This window comes from Malus domestica, chromosome 11, assembly GCF_042453785.1.
Source record: "Malus domestica chromosome 11, GDT2T_hap1".
NCBI lineage: Eukaryota > Viridiplantae > Streptophyta > Magnoliopsida > Rosales > Rosaceae > Malus > Malus domestica.
The window spans coordinates 18,591,784-18,611,191 of NC_091671.1; the positions used below are offsets into that span (position 1 = coordinate 18,591,784).

The window sequence follows — 19,408 nt, forward strand, 5'->3', positions numbered from 1 at the left end:
AAGCTTCACCCACAAAGCTTCACTTAAAAAAGCTTCACCTACAAAGCTTCATCTACAAAGCTTCATCTACAAAGCTTCACCATCAAAGCTTCACCTAAAAAGCTTCACCCAAAAAGCTTCACCCGAAAAGCTTCACCTCCAACGCTTCACCCACAAAGCTTCACCTAAAAAGCTTCACCTAAAAAGCTTCACCCACAAAGCTTCACCCAAAAAAAAAAACTTCACCCGAAAAGCTTCACTTAAAAAAGTTTCACCTACAAAGCTTCATCTACAAAGCTTCACCATCAAAGCTTCACCTAGAAAGCTTCAACACCAAAGCTTCAACACAAAACCTTGCTCCAAATAAACAAATTTTGTTCACAAAACCCAAGATGCCCTTGAACTTGTACAAAAACACTTGGGTAAACATAAACATTTTTTGTTTTACACCCACAAGGGCCCAAAATTTTCCTTCTTATTTATTCACTTATATATGTTCCCAAACATATTATAATAGATCCAACAACAAGCCAAAGTCCCAAGTTTCATAATGGACAAAAGTACAAGCAATTCATCAATAATGAAGGTGCTACAAAACTTGGAATCTGCCCCAAAATAGAAATCCAACCCAAGAGACTTTTTCTCTCTCTCCCTCTTCCGCCTCCTTTCATCTATCAAATTTCTGCAACCTCTGCTCTTCTCCAATGGAGCTGAATTTTGGACACCCTATAGTTCTTGAGCATATGAACAACTTTCAAGAAGGAACCATTTCTTTTTGAGCGACGGAAATTAAAGTGTTGAAGCTCCAAACATGATAGTCGGCTTCTTGCAGATTTCGAAGCTGTTGTGATGTTTCGAAGATCTGGAAATATTTAACCGTTAGTTCATCCTGAATTTTTGATATGTTATGAAAGAGTCGATGATGAACAACTTCAATGAAGAAAGCATACCGATCTGAACAAGAGAAAATGGAGTTTCGCAACTCACAACAAATCTGATGGGTTGACAGACAAATAATAACCAGTCATTCATCATACCTGAGTTTCTTGAGTTATACAGCTCCGAGGGATCTCAAATTTGGATATGTTGTAGTTCACAAGCTGAGGAACAACTTCAATAAAGAAAGCATACCGATCTGAACAAGAGAAAATGGAGTTTCGAAGCTCACAACAAATCTGACGGTTTGACAGAAAAATAATAACCAGTCATTCATCATACCTGAGTTTCTTGAGTTATACAGCTCCGAGGGATCTCAAATTTGGATATGTTGTAGTTCACAAGCTGAGGAACAACTTCAATGAAGAAAGCATGCTGATCTGAGCAAGAGAAAATAGAGTTTCAAAGCTCACAACAAATCTGACGGGTTGACAGACAAATGATAAACAGTCACTCATCATACCTGGATTTCTGGAGTTGTACTGCTCCGATGGCTCTCCAATTTGGATATGTTGTAGTTAAGGAATTAACGAACAACTTTCATGAAGACAACTTTGTGATTCGACCTACAGATGATGGTGTTATGTTGAAAAACAATTCCGGTTGTTAGGGGAAATGAAAAACAATTCCACCAAAGAAACATCATTATGATGTTTCATCATTATGGTGTTTTCATCATTATGATGCTTTCATCATTGTGATGCTTCCATCATTGTGATGCTTCCATTATGATGTTAATGCACCAACGGTTACACCTTCTGCAATTCCACTTATTCGGGCCTAGCAACCTTCATAAACAAAATCTATGAAGAAAAAGTCCGGGGCTACCACTTAGAAAACAAAAGAATGAAGTTTTGGTACTTACGACATGGACTATTAGCAAGACACCTCATTCGTCAACTCCCTCGACTAGAGACTTGGGGGACTCCCACCATATGCTACTACGCCTTGGTACTCAAAAGTTCGTGACTACTCAGTGACTTGGATTTTTCAAGTCTCCAACCGAGAAGTTTTCCTCACTCGGGAAATTAAGGGAACACTACCTCAGACTACATGCTTCACTCACAAAGCTTCAACAATACAGGTTTCAACAAAAGCAAAAATTCAAAGAACTTTATGAAGAAGGCTTTGGTGTATTTAACACAATATGTTGAAATGAAGCAAAGGTTATTTATTAATATTTTCGATAAGCCACAAATATGTACATATACATGAGTCAAAATAAACAAACAAAAGGGAGCCTTCACAAAGGTTGCTTAGGGGAAGTCTCAGCAGTCGGTAGAGCCCCAGAAAGAGAAAGCACCGGAGGGTGGTTATCCGGAGCCTCAGTACTTGACAAAACCCCAGAAGGAGGAGGCATTGGAGGTTCATCATTTGAAGCTTCATTACCAGGTACAGCCCCAGAGGACGAAGGCAATAAATGCCTTTGGAACAAACACAAACCGCTGATGATCAAGTAAAACCTTACCATCAGATTCCTTCATCTGGTCAAGCTTCCTCTTCATGTTTGTAGCATAGTCATGGGCGAGCCGGTGCAACTGCTTATTCTCATGCTTGAGCCCTCTAATCTCCTGTTTGAGACTCATCACTTCAGCAGCCAATGATTCAACTTGGCGGGTTCTAGCAAATAGGCGTTGGGCCATATTAGACACAGAACCTGCACACTGAACACTAAGAGCCAGAGAGTCCTTAACAGCCAACTCATCAGACCGTTTGGAAAGTAGTCTGTTATCTTTGGGAGTGAGAAGGTTCCTGGCCACCACTGCAGCGGTCATATCATTCTTCATCACAGAATCCCCAACGGTAAGAGGACCAGTAGGGGATATGAAGGATGGGCGCCATATGTTGTCTGGAGAAGGCGTGGCTGTCTCTTCTCCAAGGTTCAAGTCAAAACGACGGTCGGAGGGTCCAGACATTTTCAAATGTGTTGAAGAAGGAAGAGGTCAGACAAATCAAGATCTTAGAAGTGCAAGAAATGAGCTTCTACTGGTAGAGATTCAAGTGTGCTGTGGAACTTAATGTCAGCCTCTATAAAAATCTGCACTCGACGGAGCTTCAGAAATCGAAGAGGCGTTTGCTTTCTCAAAAGCTGGGCTGCTCAGAGACCACGAGGGCCGATCTCAGAAATCGAAGAGGCGTTTGCTTTCTCAAAAGATGGGCTGCTCAGAGACCACGAGGGCTGATCTCAGAAATCGAAGAAGCACCTGCTTTTTCAGCCTCGTCAGCACCTGTCACATGCACACTCAGCTTTGCGGAAATTACGGGCAATCTGTCGAAGATTTCTGGTGAAGTAGAAAGCACGTGAATCTTACTGTTCAATCACCGCTCTCCATATGCACCATCAACACCTCGGGTACCACATATAACTTTGTCAAAGATCTCTGACAAAGTTTAGGCACGAGAATTTCGAAGTTCCAGCTACCCTACTATTACCCATAAGGGTAAAGGAACAGCACCACTGCTTGACAACTGGAAAGTCCCTATGTGTGTCGACCTCCGTGTTTTGCGGCAAGACAGGTTGGCAAGAACGTCCAACCTTTACTCACATTCGAGAAAAGACTCCCAACATAATTACTTTCTCAAAAACCGGAGTAGCACCGCTTTCCGAATCTCGAGAGTCAGATCCTCGACGGGATTGCTTGTTCGAAAACCGAAGAGGCACAACTCTCAGAACTTCGAGAGCCAGATTTCCTTAGATAAAGCTTGTCTGTAATCTTCACACGTAACATCAGCTTTCCAGATACCACATACCACTTTTTCAAAGTGCTCTGACAAAATTAAAACACGTGAAGCTGGCAGATCCCACTACATTGATGTGACCAAGAAGGGTAAAAGAATAGCATTACTACTTGTTATTGGGAAATCCCTATATACATTGACCTCCCTCCTCAACGGACAGGCAAACCTGCAAAAATGCTCAACCCTTTCTCGCATTCGAAGAGGCACCCTCAACATAACCTCTCGAAATACTCAGCTTTATTTCCCCCCGATAATACCTCAGCAAATAAGCCACACCAAGAACAAGAGTATCTCATATCATCAGGGTCGAAAGCAAGAGTATCCCATATCATGCTTTCTCCCTGTCTTTGTCTTTGTCCTTGTCCACACCTGCAGGACAAGGAGAAAGAGAGCAGTCAGTCGGAACCTGAAATCAAACCTCCAATTTGGAACTGACTGCCTGGAGCCTTTGCCTGGTTGCTTACTTAGCATTGCTCTCGAGTACTCATCCTCAACTGCTGTCAAGGTCACGAATTCCACCGGCAAATACCTCATGACAGTTGATCAGATATTGGCTCTTTACACTAAAGCTGCCAAGCGTGGATGAGTCACTATGAAGGAATGTTCTGAAGGACCATTTAAATGCAAAGGTTGCACACCACTTCTGCCATGCAAAAGATTGAAGCAGAAGGTTCAACGGTGAGCTGAAACAGATCACTACAGCACGACACCTTTCCATACCACATTCATTATTCCGTCAACAGCAAAAGTATCCCATATCATCAAGGTCGAACGTACTCTAGATTTGATGGACTTGTTTTGACCCTCAAATTTTTGAATCGGCCTTATACTCTGAAGGGCACCAGAAAACCCTCCAGCACAGTTCAAGAATAAGCCTGTGGAAAGTTACTTCTTCAAAAGCAAAAGTATCTCATATCATCTCTTATCCATTTGCTTCTCCTTATCCTGGCAGTTGAATGAGAGACAAGGAGAATGAGAACAATCAACCGGAAGCCGACGTCAAACCTCTGATCCTGGGTTGCTTACTTGGAAGTTTGACTGCTTACCTTGTCTGTCACCTCTTTCGGCAGATCTCCTAGCTCGGCGACTTGGGGGACTCCTACTATAGGGTTCGTATCACACTTGACTAAGCCCGAAACTACAACTAAGCTTCAAGTGAAATTGATACATTACCTTGTGCGTCAACATCAGCTAAGTACACCATTCCCGGATGGAGGAAAGGTACTTCCAGAGAAGGGCAGATGAAGATCAGACCACACTTCGGTACTTAGAAGTTTCGTGATTACTCAAGGGATTGGATCTTGCAAGTCCCCAACCGAGGAGTTTCCCTCACTCGGGAACTTAGGGGAGCACTGTTTGTACCATACTTGACCAATCCCGAAACTACCGAGCACCGGCCAACGCTATACTGTCAAGGACCCAGAAGAGTTCCCCTCCGACCAGGAGGCCAATCACTACTCGACACGTGTCAAGATTAGAAGCCAATCAGAGCGCAGCACGTGTCAACATCAAGAACCAATCATAACATGACACATGTCAATGTGACAAAGCTACAAGTTTTTCTATAAATAGGGGTCATTCCCCCACAATATTGCCTAATGCCATTTTGTGTGAAATCATTCACAAGAACTCACTAAATTGAGAGCTTGATCCTTTGTACTTGTGTAAGCCCTTCACTACTAATAAGAACTCCTCTACTCCGTGGACGTAGCCAATCTGGGTGAACCACGTACATCCTGTGTTTGCTTCTCTGTCTCTATTCATTTACGTACTTATCCTCACTAGTGACCGAAGCAACCAAGCGAAGGTCATAAAACCTGACACTTTCTGTTGTACCAAAGTCTTCGCTGATTTTGTGCATCAACAAAACTTATGGATGGAAGGCTAGCTAGGAGGTTCTTCTCCACACATGTCACACTTGCATACAAAACGATTTCCAGTTGCTTTTCGATAAGCTATGAATACTCAACGCCCCAAATTAACCGTGAATTGCACTAATTAACCCTCAGTTTTTCCACAAGTTATTGGATTGGATGATTGCATACGACAACCCAAAACATTCCCTACAAGTTCCCTACATGAATTGCATAATAGAGATACAAGCAAGAATCATTAAGTTCTATGAAAAACATAAGCATTGACGAGGCACTCGTTACTATGATTTGCATGAAACTTATGCCAAGAATTTACTTAACGTGATTGTGACTAGCAACCTTCACTACTTGTGAATATAAGTTCATAACGATTAGGTGAAACTCCCTTATATTCTAGCGTTAAATTCATGCATGAAAATTAAGCGTGCACTCTCAACCAACATACACAAATCATTTTTTATACGATCGGATAAGTAAATTGAATTCACAACTTATGAATCACAACTGGATGTAATCAAATCATATTGCAAGTATGAACATGGTTTCGAATCACCCCCTAACTAAGAGGGGTTTAGTTCCTCATACTCACAAAGCAAAGATACATAAAATTAGACATTAAAATCAAAGGAAAGAAAACACCTAAAATGCTCCAACTTGGGTAGCAAGTGCATCCAAGAATTCTACAAAACTTTTTTCAACGATCCAATCGTCAAACTTATTTGTACACACTCCAAGATTGCATACGTAAAAAAATTGTAAAAATAAACATTCAGAGATTACGTAACAGAACAAAAGTTTTCAACGGTTATAAACGAAAAATCACAATTTAACGGTTATCTTAGCTCCGATTTCAATGATTTTTTACAGCTACACTCCTCGATCCTATAAGAATGCAATGAATAAATTTGATCTTCAATTTAAAATATTTACACTAATCTTACTTTATACTTGATGGAAGTATAATATTAACTCTAAGTGTTTGTTTAATCTACCGTTTTGATGCGATATGCATTCTACGAAACTTTTTTCAACGATCCAACCATAAAACTTATTTGTACACACTCCGAGATTGCATACGTAAAAAATTGTAAAAAACAAACATTCAAAGATTTTAGCTCTGATTTAACATATATAAATGATTTTTTTCGACGGTTATAAATGAAAAATTATAATTTAACAGTTATTTTAGCTTTGATTTTAATGATTTTTTGCAGCTATACTCCTCAACCCTATAAGAATGCAATGAATAAATTTGATCTTCAATTTAAAATATTTACACTAGTTAATGGAAGTATAATATTAACTCATAAGTGTTTATTTAATCTACCGTTTTGACGCGATATTGATGCGAAAATTAACTTAACACACAAATTAAACCCTCTTTTTATCAAATGTAGTAAAGTATGTAAGTAGGGATCGTTCTAGGCCCGGGATTAGGAGGGATTGCTAAATCACTTGGAAACTGACTTGAAAACGTAAAAACAAAGTTTACAACACTAAACTACACTCAAAGAATGCAAAACTATACTTTAAAATACTAAGATAAACAAAAAGATTCAAAACAGCAAATAAACACTCAAAACTGCCTTAAAAACACTTTCTGGGCAGTTTTGAACACCTAACACTAAATTGGACGAAATTGGGTTATGACTTGACTCAAGACACTTAAAAACACAAACTAAAGTGATTACTAACTAATCTAACACTTTGAAATAAATGGGAGATTGGTTCTTGACGAATTTGAAAACAAAACAAACTTGTAAAACAAAACAGATTGTAAATGAATTTGAATGAAACTTATGGATGGAAGGCTAGCTAGGAGGTTCTTCTCCACACATGTCACACTTGCATACAAAACGATTTTCAGTTGCTTTTCGATAAACTATGAATACTCAACGGCCCAAATTAACCGTGAATTGCACTAATTAACCCTCAGTTTTTCCACAAGTTATTGGGTTGGATGATTGCATACGACAACCCAAAACATTCCCTACAAGTTCCCTACATGAATTGCATAATAGAGATACAAGCAAGAATCATTAAGTTTTATGAAAAACATAAGCATTGACGAGGCACTCGTTACTATGATTTGCATGAAACTTATGCCAAGAATTTACTTAACGTGATTGTGACTAGCAACCTTCACTACTTGTGAATATAAGTTCATAACAATTAGGTGAAACTCCCTTATATTCTAGCGTCAAATTCATGCATGAAAATTAAGCGTGCACTCTCAACCAACATACACAAATCAGTTTTTATATGAACGGATAAGTAAATTGAATTCACAACTTATGAATCACAACTGGATGTAATCAAATCATATTGCAAGTATGAACATGGTTTCGAATCACCCCCTAACTAAGAGGGGTTTAGTTCCTCATACTCACAAAGCAAAGATACATAAAATTAGACATTAAAATCAAAGGAAAGAAAACACCTAAAATGCTCCAACTTGGGTAGCAAGTGCATCCAAGAATTCTCCTTTGCTTGCTTGCGGCAGATTGCTTTGTGGACGGATTTTTGGGTAGTTTTATGATGTAGAATGGATGGGGAATGGTATGGAAAGGTTTAGGGTAAGTGTGGAGGAGTGTTTGAGGGTTGGAGGGTGGTGGAGAACTAGGCAAAGAGGGTGGAAGAAGGTGGAGTGGCTGTTATGTTTTCTAGGCACTAGAATGGTGTTTTTGGGGTGTTTTGCTTCCTAGGGTGTGTATGGACGAATTTTTGTGATAAAATGATGAATATGGGGGATTTTCCTTTGGCCAAGGGGTGTAAACATGTATTTATAGGCCCCCAAAAACCTTAGAAAATCAGGTTAGGTTAAGGATGAAATGCATGGCAATTTGTGTGTGTGGTGTGCAATGGTCCAAGGGTGAAAATGAAGTAATGATGCAAAGTGTGAAGGGTAAAATGGAGTGGTGTTGTAGCTAGGGAGCATGAATGATTGTGTACATTGCATAGAGATGGAAAGGGAGGTGAAATGTGTCAACAAATGGGTCAAAGGTGCAACAACATGTGTTGCACATGGCATTGGATTCCAAATGTGAATGATGGAGCATCAATTGGTGCATGTAATGGATGTAAATGTTGTCTAAAATCTAATGAGTGAAGGGAACAAGAGGTATCAAGCAATTGAGTGTAATAATTAAATGAATTGAAGCATGAAATTAGAAATTATGTAGGGGACAAGAGTGATCAAGCATGGCATGGAATCCAAAGGGAATTCTATGTGGTTTGCATGGCAAGGAATGCAAGTTGGGGTGACAGATTTTTGGGCTGTTTTCTTCATCTTTTGGACCATAATTCTTCATATTCTTGGCCTCTTTAGTTCTCAAATTCGTCCATCCACTTGGCCCATGCATTTGCTATCCATTCCAAGCCCGAAACATGCTCCAAAGGCCTCCAAAATGCATCTTCTTGCATACTTTGTCCATAAAATCTGAAAACACACGAAAATGACTTTAAACATTAAAATAACTAAGGAAACACGACATAAATGCACAAGAACAAGCCAACTAAGTCGCATAAATGTGCTCCTATCATGATTGCCTTAGTCATAGAGAGGTTTTAGTTAATAACAGTAAGGGTAAATTGTAAGGAGTTAAGTATGGAGGGTTCAATTGTAATGGGCCAAGAGTTATTAGAGGTTTTAGAAATTACTAGTAGTATTGTCCAAGTGGCATTCTTGTATTAGGGGATTATCTAGCATATGGGATATATATGCTCCTGAGTTTTGTTGTATTGGCAGATTTTGGAAAATTAAATAGAATATCCTTTTACTTCCTTCTCGTTATCCTTTCGCCATTTCATACTCCCTAGCTACCGGTGAGATTGATTCTCCAGTGCCGGTGTGATCTTAACAGTTTTGGTCCTTTCAAGCGAGACGGAGTGCTTCCGGTACTGGTTTGGATTAGGGGAGGTGGATTGGGAAGGGTTTGGAAGTGGGAGAAACGGCGGTGGTTGCCTGGGAAGTTGAGGGAGTTGGATTGGGGTTGCTGTGTACGCGGGAAGACTCATTGTTTAAAATACCGTTATTCTAAAGAAGAGGCACTCTAATAAACAAAGGATGTGGCAGATCTAAAATGTTTTCTTTGTTGTAAATAGTGGGATTGTACATCTTGATGTGAATAGTAATGAATAAGCCATAATTTGTTGTGTTATGTCATGGGAAATTGTTTTCATTCATTATAAACTTTTTATATCATATAGGTGATCAAGACACTACCAGAGAAAAACAACTGATAATAATAATATTCCTCACTTCCTCTGCAATCATTGTGTGTTGGTATAATTGTTGGAAATGTGCCCTAAAACCAATCATATGATGATACTTTACGGACATTTTACAAGTTAAACTAATGTAGTTTAAATATAAAGGGCAAAGATTATTGTTTGAGCCGTCTCATATAAATGTTATATGCTTAAACGATAAGTCCAAGGAATATGTGATTGGGAGAATGCAATCTAAAGAAGTTAGATTCATGAGACCATTCTTTCGTAGACACATCCTAAACGTTCCTGATCATAGGATTGCCAATTGGGCATTGACAGTCCGTTAAGATCAGTACGTGCTGTGTCTTCTCTCAGGGAGAATGACTAGTCTCGAGTCATTGGTGTGTGTGACATTAAGACAAGTACGTAGGTGCTCAATAGAGAATGAGTTCACTGAACACGATCAACGAAGAGTTCTCATATTCATGTCACATGAGAACTCATGGTTGGGATAATGCAAAGTAGTCCTTTGACCTGAGGCATCACAACTGTCTTGTGGTTAAGTCCTTGATCTTTGATTATGTCAAAGTCACCCCATCCGCGGGTGTCCACGGCATCGTTGGGGTTAAGCCACTTAGCCATGGAGGCAATTGAATGCGCAACAAGGGATCTCTAACCTTCAAACCGTTTGGGGGAGAATACTCTATGATATGATTGAAAATCTCTGATCAGAGTATGAATGAGATTTAGGAAGGTGTTCCAAATCACATTCAAGGTAATCATATAAGTAAACGAATCACATTTGATAGTAGACATGAATAAACTATCAAACCAAACAATGTGGTCAAGAGTATTGTATTAGAGAAAGACCGTATTGCATTTGTAATCCTAAACTGAATAGGTTCTCCACCTCTTCTGATTAGCTTGGGTAACCATGATATGCTGCTAGGTGTCGCTCATGGTTTGTGGAAGCCCTAAACGTGTATAATCACTACAAGGAGAATTGAAAGTAAGTTTCAATTCACAATCGGTTTGAAAGAGTTCTAATCGCCCACTGCCTCGCTAAAAGGAACCTAATGGATCGTACACCGTGTAAGGTAAAGATTGAAGAAACAACGGAGATGAGTAAGAATAGTTAAATGGTTTAATTATTTATGGCAAGGATTAATTAATATGTTAATTAATCAAACGAATAAGTTCGTTAAAAGACCACGGGTTAGTTTTGGGCCTCAAGGCCCAATGGGCTTCGAACGTCAAGCCCATTGACTTAAGTTGTATGACAACTTAATGACTCTTAATTCACAAAGGCTCAAAAGCCCAATAAAACCCTTATGGCCGGCCATGTTAGAGAGAATGGCTTTTTGGTTCTTTAGGTCAGTTATTTGAAGGGACTATATAAAGGACTTTATAGCCTAAATTCATTAAGGGTTTCTTTTGGAGAAAATTGAAGAGAACATGTCTCTCCCTTTCTCTCTATAGAGGCCGGCCCCCTTGGAGGGATTAGCTAGCAATACTACTCCTCCAAGGTCACTCATTTCTTCTCCAATCTAACCTTGGTGAAGATACTTAGAGGTTCTCTATTTTGGGAACTTGGAGAAACCTATTCTTCCATCCAAATCCATAGATTTAAGAAGCAAGGAATGAAGGCCCTCTCTTTGGGTGATTAGCCTTTGTTTATGCAAAGAGTAATCTACAAAGGTATAAATTTCAACTCACTTTGTTTTGAGTTGAGTATTGGTTCACCAATCTACTAGGCTTTGAATTTCATGGTTAATGTTTTGTTTTTAAGTGCATGCAAGCATGATTCCGCTTTTTAATTGTTAATAGCATGCTATAGATGTTGCTTAAATGAACATGTTTTCACAAAATCATCCTTCAATAATATTTTGCAATTACTTTGCTCATGTCCCTAGCAAAGGTTATCTCTCTAACCTTTGCCTATTTATAACAATCTTGTCTAAATTATAATTTTAATTAGACCTTGAAAAATAATATATGACGCAAAAACATGACACGAATAAACACAAAAACTTATATAGTTAGGTCTGTACTAAAGTGGGTTTACACAATAATAATACGTTAGTTAACGAGGCTGGCTAATGTTCATTTGCAAAATACGATAGACATGTTATATATGTCAACTATGCTTTTATACATCTTTTATTTCTGAAAAATCATTTAGCATAATAACTTGGTCATTTTTATGTAATGTATTTCACATAATTAGGTTTCATGATATTATAAGATGCTTGCTTTATGTTCAACTTGATATTATTTGAAATGTCTCATGTCGTGGTGATTCTTGTCAAAAATATAGAAAATTAGTGTATGGTTGAAAGACGATACCACAAGTAAAATTTACAAATTAATTTGAGTTAATATATTTAGGCGTGCAAAGTTACATGTTGTTGTCTCGAGAATAATGTTACATGACAAGAAAATGATACGATGCAAAAATATTAAAACACCATATGTAGCCGGCATAGTGTTAGTACTTAAAAACTTAGGGAAGTTTTTGGAAAGGTAATGGGTAAGTCTTCAAGCGGCTTTATATACATTAGATTGACAAAGTAAGCAAAAATAGTATTTCATCAATTTAATCATGACTATTTATTTCATGTAAAAAATTAAAAAGTAACACCATAGTTTACTACTTGCTCCAATTCAAGGTTAACTTTGACATTTTCGCTGATAAAATGAACATGTGAGATTAAGGTGGACTTTTTAAAGGTGTAAAACTCTCCCGTATGTACTTCATTTTTTTTCTTTGGAGAATTATACAATGAAATAGACAAATTGTTAAGAAATATTGGTTGTTGACCCTAACTATTGAAAATATTAAGTCCATAAGTTGTGATAACCATACAACTATGACAGAGAAATGTGTGAATAATAGCATTAATTAGCAAAACACTCAAGAGGCATTTTATGTCAATCCTCTCCTTCTCAAAGTGGATAGGTTTTATGGAGTATAAAATATTATGGATTTCTTATCCGTTAAATCTTAATTTTAATATTTTTAATTAAAACTACAACGAGTAAAAAAATTCAGAATACCTGATGTTCCAGACCACTATAGAAAATCTTCCCCTCAAATTATGTTTGTTTAAATAAAATCAGCAGGTCTGTGTGGTTATTTTCATATTTAAAGTTCTCAAACAAACATGAAACTACATGCAGATGCAGCAAATACATAAAAATAGCATTCTGGGAATTAAGTCGAGTGGACCAACTTCACAACTGCCAATTTTTGTGCTGCAATGCCACCTATGCAATGTGCACTTTCTAAACTTTATTTTAAAAACAAAAAACAACTGCCACTTAGTACTACGATTTGGTGGTTTTTTCTTTTTTTTTTTTTTTTTTTTTTGCAAATGAGAGGTTTTAGGTTCGATTCTCGTAAAAAATAATTATGATCAATTCTCACCAATTTTTTTTAAGTACTTATGATCAGAAGTAATTTCAGGAAAAAACTTCTATTAAAATCATATTGAAATTTTTAATAAATATACAAGTGCTTCCTAAAAAACAGCTTGACGTGTTTTTTTTTTTTTTTAATGAAATAAACAGACAACATGTGTTTCTTCCCAGAAAATTTAAGAGTTCAGTCAGTCTCAAAGTGTGAGTCAAGTCCGTACGTAATAGGTTGACACCGGTATTAACTAGTAAGGTTAGTGTTCACTTAAAACACACGTTTTTATACCACAGCTATACATTATCTTTATTATAAATTTTTATTTTTCTAAATAAAACACAACATTCTACTTCAAATCCAGAACTCATATGTAGTATGTACCCAAAGAGCAAAATAGAGATTGCAGCCTAAGCAGAACCAGTGAAGCGAAAAATTACAAATAACAGGTCTGTTTGCATTAGCTCATGTCTTTGAGTGCTTAAGCCTTCAATCGCTAAAACTAATTGATTTTGGTCAATGCTTAAAATTGCATCTATTGACTGGTTTGAAATTACGTGTTAAAAATATGATCTCCGACGCATGTAAATTTCAGTCAACTTTTCCGGGAAAATTGTTGCAACAGGAAGGGAGCTCCCGTGGGAGCGTTGATATCGCAGAAGTGTCTAGTAATTTCTTGATTTCGAAACAATTATCAAGAATAATATATGCATTAATATGATAGTGAGATGTCTTAAAATGTGAATGCAGTTGATTCTTTTCAAACTAACATGTATATAAAGTAAACTTACATAATTCATTAAAATACGAACAAACAATTTGAATCCACGTCCTCTATCTACATTGATGATATGGACCGGACAATTCTCACACTCCCGATGCAAGCACCTCTGATTACTAGAATGGACACAAACGAAAAGGAAGTACTTAATGACATCCTACATAGAGACTAGTGCTGCAAGAGCCAATAGATTCTGTGGACTTACCAATTTCTCATCGCCCATCTGCGGAAGTGAAGGACTCCGCAAATCCGTTAGGCCTTGCAGGAATACTGCCCTTGCTGTCCTCAAGGCTATTATACCTGACTCCTTGGCTTTCTGATTCTTTCCAAACCTTTAACATCTGAAATAGAGGTAGAGGTTTGTAATCAATCCTCGAATTTATCCCTTTCCTTGTAGGAATTTGTGCCATGTAACTCTAGCCTAATTCCCCTTGGTTTCTGATTGTTTTAACCCATTCCACTTGGGTTTTGGTTACACAATCCTATTCCTACTCAGCCTTATGCCGTGCTTAGCCTATAAATACATCATTCCGTCGCACAAATCAGATTACCACCCCCATATTCATTCTACACCACAATTCACGCCAATTTCCCAGAGACTCATCAAGTAATGCAGCAAGGAAGGAAGAAGGAGCTTTGTGTGGTGGCTTGCAATTGAAGGAGGGTTCGAATCTTCCATTGGAGTTGCTGGGACGTTCCTGGTTCTTTCTATCTTTAAATTTGTTTCAATGTTGGTTTTAATGTTTATTTCAGTTTCTAAAGACATGTGGAACTAATTTCTTTTTAGTTAGAGGTGAATTCGAAGCCATGATTATATGCTTTATATGAAATTGATTACATCTAGTTATTGTTTCTTGAGTCTTGAATGTGATTTGCTTATCTGAGTTATTAAAACTTGTTTATGTATGTTGATTGAGGATGCATACTTAGTTTGCATGCATGAACTTGATGCTAGAGTATAAGGGAGTTTCACCTAATCGTTATGAACTTATATTCACAAGTAGTGGAAGTCACTAGTCATGATTGTGTTAAGTAAATCCTTGACAGGAGTATCATGTTTTTCATAGTTACGAATGCCTCGTCAATGCTTATGGTTTTCAAAGAACTTAATGACCTTTGATATGTTTTCTATCATGCTTTTCATAGTTAGGGGACTTGAGAAGGATAATTTGGTTGTGATGCGTATCCCTTCCAATTCAATGAAATAAGGAAAATCTGATGGTTAATTTGTGCTATCACGGTTAGCTTGGGGTGTTGTCATTCATGGTTTAAAGGAATAATAACTTGAAATTAGTTTGTTTGCATATGTCATGTGTGGAGAAGGATCCTCTAACTAGCCTATTTCACCATTCAATTCAACTGATTTCGTACCTAGTTTGCTTTTGTTTTGCAATCTGTTTAGTTTAGTTAAATTTCGTCCAAATCAATCCCCCTTTTAATTAAGTGTCTTAGATCAATTACAAAAGTGTTTAAATCTATCCAAATTAGTGTTTTGAGTCCTACTAGTCTTAAATTTGTCCAAATAATTCCCTAGAGTCTGTTTTGAGTCTTTTTAACTTAGTTTTGCTGTTTTGAGTAGTTTGAGTCAGTTTTAAGTCTTAAGTGTCTAGTTTTGTATTTTTGAGTCTAGTTGAGTGTTTCTAAGTCTAGTTTGGTATTTTAGAGTCAGTTTAAGTAGATTAGTAATCCCTCCTAATCCCCGGCCTAGAACGATCCCTACTTACATCTTTACTACAATTGTCAATAAGAGGGTTTAATTTAAGTGCTAGTTAAATTTCACATCAAAAGGTTCAGATACAAACACATAAACAAACAGAAGGGCCTCAGAAGCAACTAAAGACCCCTAAACAAAAGTTCAAGCCCAAAACAAACTGGGATTTAGAACCTTTTGGAAGTCCACATCTTGATGTGATAAACAAGAAGAGGAAAGTTATGTCGGCATGTGTAACACACAAGACTGTCTCTTTACTAGTAAAAGGAATCGAATAAAGGACCACAAATGCATTAGGTAAAGCCCATCCGACCCAAATCGAAAATAGCCCTAGTTGTAATGAAGGTTTTTCTATTTTTTTTACAAGACATATGTTAAACTATTTTGATTTATGAAAATAGAGATTCAAACTTAGATACAAAATATAATAGACATATTACAGTGGCTAACTAACCTAACTGTTATAAAAGTTTAGGCTAAATAGTCAAAATGGTCCCTAAGATTTGCATAATTTATCACTTTGGTCTCTGAGATTCCAAATCAATAAAAGTGGTCCCTAAGATTGTCCATCGTCTATCATTTTGATCATTCCATTAAAAACTCCGTTAAGTGTCCAGGAGCTCTTGGCCGGAAGTTTGGGCAATTTTCAAAGCTTCGTAACTCAATCGTTTCTTAACCAAATTCGACCCATAATATATCAAAATGAAGATAGGAAAGTGTAGAATAAGATTATACCTATTTGGAAGCCCAATGGCTACCGGAGATGACCAGAAAATAGTCTCAAAGTTGACTGATCCGAGGGAAAACTTGAAAACTCGCCGGAAACTGGGTAAACTTTAAACGTTCATAAATTCTTCAATACTCAACGAAATCAAGTGATTCAAAATGAAAATCATACTTCTTGACGAGATGAAGAGAATGGTATCTTTTTTGACATCTAAAGCGCCTTGGTTTGGCCGGAAAACGGCTCAAAAGTGACTGTCTTGGTCTTGGCATAAAAAAGGCACCATTCTCTTTGTCTCGTCGAGAAGTATGAGTTTTGTTTTTAAATCACTTGATTTCGTTGAGTATTGAAGAAGTTATGAACGTTTAAAGTTTACCTAGTTTCCGGCGAGTTTTCTAGTTTTCGCTCGGACCAGTCAACTTTGAGGCTATTTTCCGGCCATCTCCGGCAACCATTGGGCTTCCAAATAGGTATAATCGTATTCTAAATTTTCCTTTCTTCATTTTGATATATTATGGGTCGAATTTGGTTAAGAAACAATTGAGTTACGAGGCTTTGAAAATTGTCCAAACTTTCAGCTAAGAGCTCTACGACATTTAATAGAGTTTTTAACGGAAGGACCAAAATGATGGATGGTGGACAATCTCAAGGACCAAAGTGATGAGTTATATAAATCTCAGGGACCATTTTGGCTATTTAGCCTAAAAGTTTATTGATTAATTGATTTGTTTATGATACAAGAGTAAATCCTTACCCTATGAGCCTACCAGTGCCAACCACGCGTCCAACTCGGGTGGGTTGGATGATCAACCCAATCCTAACCCAACTCTCAAAATTTGGGTTTAGATTTGGTTTGAGTTCATGCAAGTTTAGTTGGACTTGGGTTTTAATTAGGTTCGGGTTTATTTGGGTTGAGTTCGGGTTTGCCAAATTTTATCTAGTTCAATCTTATAACACCTTATTGTGCATGAATTTTTTTTTTTCAAATTTTGGACCAAACAATGTCAATTAGTTACAATTTCATTTTCACATCATCATCCACAAAAGTGAAGGCAAACAACTTGGAGACTATTTCTAATGTTTCAACCATTTAAAGTTGAAATAAAATTACAAGACATATACCAAAGCTTCAACCAAAAGAAATTTAAAAGTAACATTGTCATTCATTATCTATATACAAACCGACAATAAACTTCAAGTATGGTCATTCCAAAACTTATACATATTTACATAATATGAAGTGGAATAGGTAATTTACGCATGAGTGAATTCAAGCTCAAAATCGGGTTGGATTTGGGTTGAAATGGGCGGGCAAGACATCAACCATGAACTATTAAGGTTTTATCACAAATTGTCTTTAAAATTAACCTAACTCATCATTTTGGTTCCTTAATTTCAAAATCGACCAATTTTGTCCTTAAAATTTACTACTACACATCAATTTGGTCATTCTGTTGGGATTCCGTCAATTACTCAATTAGTGTGATGATGTGATATATATATATATATATATATCATTACCAATTAAACAATGCCATATGAATTTACATAGGTGTTTTTTTTTATTTTTATTTTATTTTTATACTAATGTAAAAAACCATAAACCTGAATAAATAAATAAATAAAGAGGCAAACAAAAGAAAAACTAGAAAACAAAAAAAAGGGGAGTTGACGGTACAAGAAAGTTTCAACGGTGTCGAGAGTATCTCAGAGGAGTGCTCGGTGGTTCTCTCCGTGCAGGAGTGGAGCACATGGAAGGCCAAGGTCATTACCCACTATTACTTCATTCATTCCGAACTCACTCTTGCCGCAACTTAATCATCTTATTAGCTCCGTATGATTGGATCGGATCCTTCACATTCTATTATCCGTCTTTGATATTATCTCTGATGAGTTAATCGGTCGGTGCCTATTCGTCTAATCAACATAGTATGATTCAGGGATCTGTTCTATATTGTTCAGGGATTTGATCTATATGTTGAGGGCTATTAATTTTAGTAATTAGGTTTGAGAAATTTATGTATGCTTTACTTAAACTGATCACCAGTACAAAAACATACTTGCGCGACGGAGCAAATTACTTTCCGCAAGGACATTTTGCGCAACAGGACTTTGCACAATGAAGACATTCGTCGCGCAAAACTATTTTGCGTGATGAACGTGAACCTTCGTCACGCAATGTTGGGAAAAAAGTGGTAAAAGTCTTGGTTTGGTGCCAAAATCTTGCGCAACGCACATACTGCATCGCGCAAACAACCATTGCACGACGTTTTGTTTTACCGTCACGCAAATACCTTTTGCGTGACGCACCAACCAATGCGTCCCACAAAGATAGTTTGTGCGACGCAGTCTGTCCGTTATGTTTTTATACTTTATTTAAGTATAACATAAGATTTTGTGGTATTCACTAGTGTAAATATTTTAAGTTGAAAATTGAGTTCTTTCATTGTATTTATATAGGGTCAAGGAGTGTAACTGTAAAAAAATCATCAAAATCAGAGTTAAAACTACCGTCAAATCGTGATTTTTTGTTTATAACCGTCGAAAAGTTTTGTCCCGTTACTTGATCTCTGAACGTTTGTTTTTTTGCGATTTTTGGCGCATGCGATCTCGATGTATATATAAACAAGTTTGATGGTTAGATCGTTGAAACTAGTTTCGCATCAACGGGACTTTGCGTGACGAAAACAGTCGTCGCGCAAAACTGTTTTACGCGACGAACGTGAACCTTCGTCGTTCAATGTTGGGAAAAAAAACGGTAAAAGTCTTGGTTTGGCGCCAAAATCTTGCGCGATGGCGCCAAAATCTTGCGCGACGCACATACTGCATCGCGCAAACAAACATTACACAACCAACGTGTCACACAAAGATAGTTTGCTCGATGTGGTTTGTCAGTCACGCAAAATGTTTTTATACTTTATTTTAAGTATAACATAAGATTTTGTGGTATCCACTAGTGTAAATATTTTAAATTGAAAATTGAGTTCTTTCATTGTATTCATATAGGGTCAAGGAGTGTAGCTGTAAAAAATCATCAAAA

The 19,408-nt window shown here is 37.2% G+C and overlaps 1 long non-coding RNA gene across 1 annotated transcript; it reads right to left on the reverse strand.

The window, feature by feature from the left end:
• Positions 1-710: 710 nt before the first annotated feature.
• LOC139189693 (uncharacterized) lies at positions 711-1,612 on the reverse strand. The gene is made up of 4 exons (XR_011573543.1): positions 1,379-1,612; positions 1,198-1,295; positions 1,017-1,114; positions 711-841 (listed from the first exon to the last, which is right to left on the reverse strand). It is a non-coding gene; the product is annotated as an uncharacterized lncRNA (long non-coding RNA).
• Between the last annotated feature and the right edge of the window lie 17,796 nt (positions 1,613-19,408).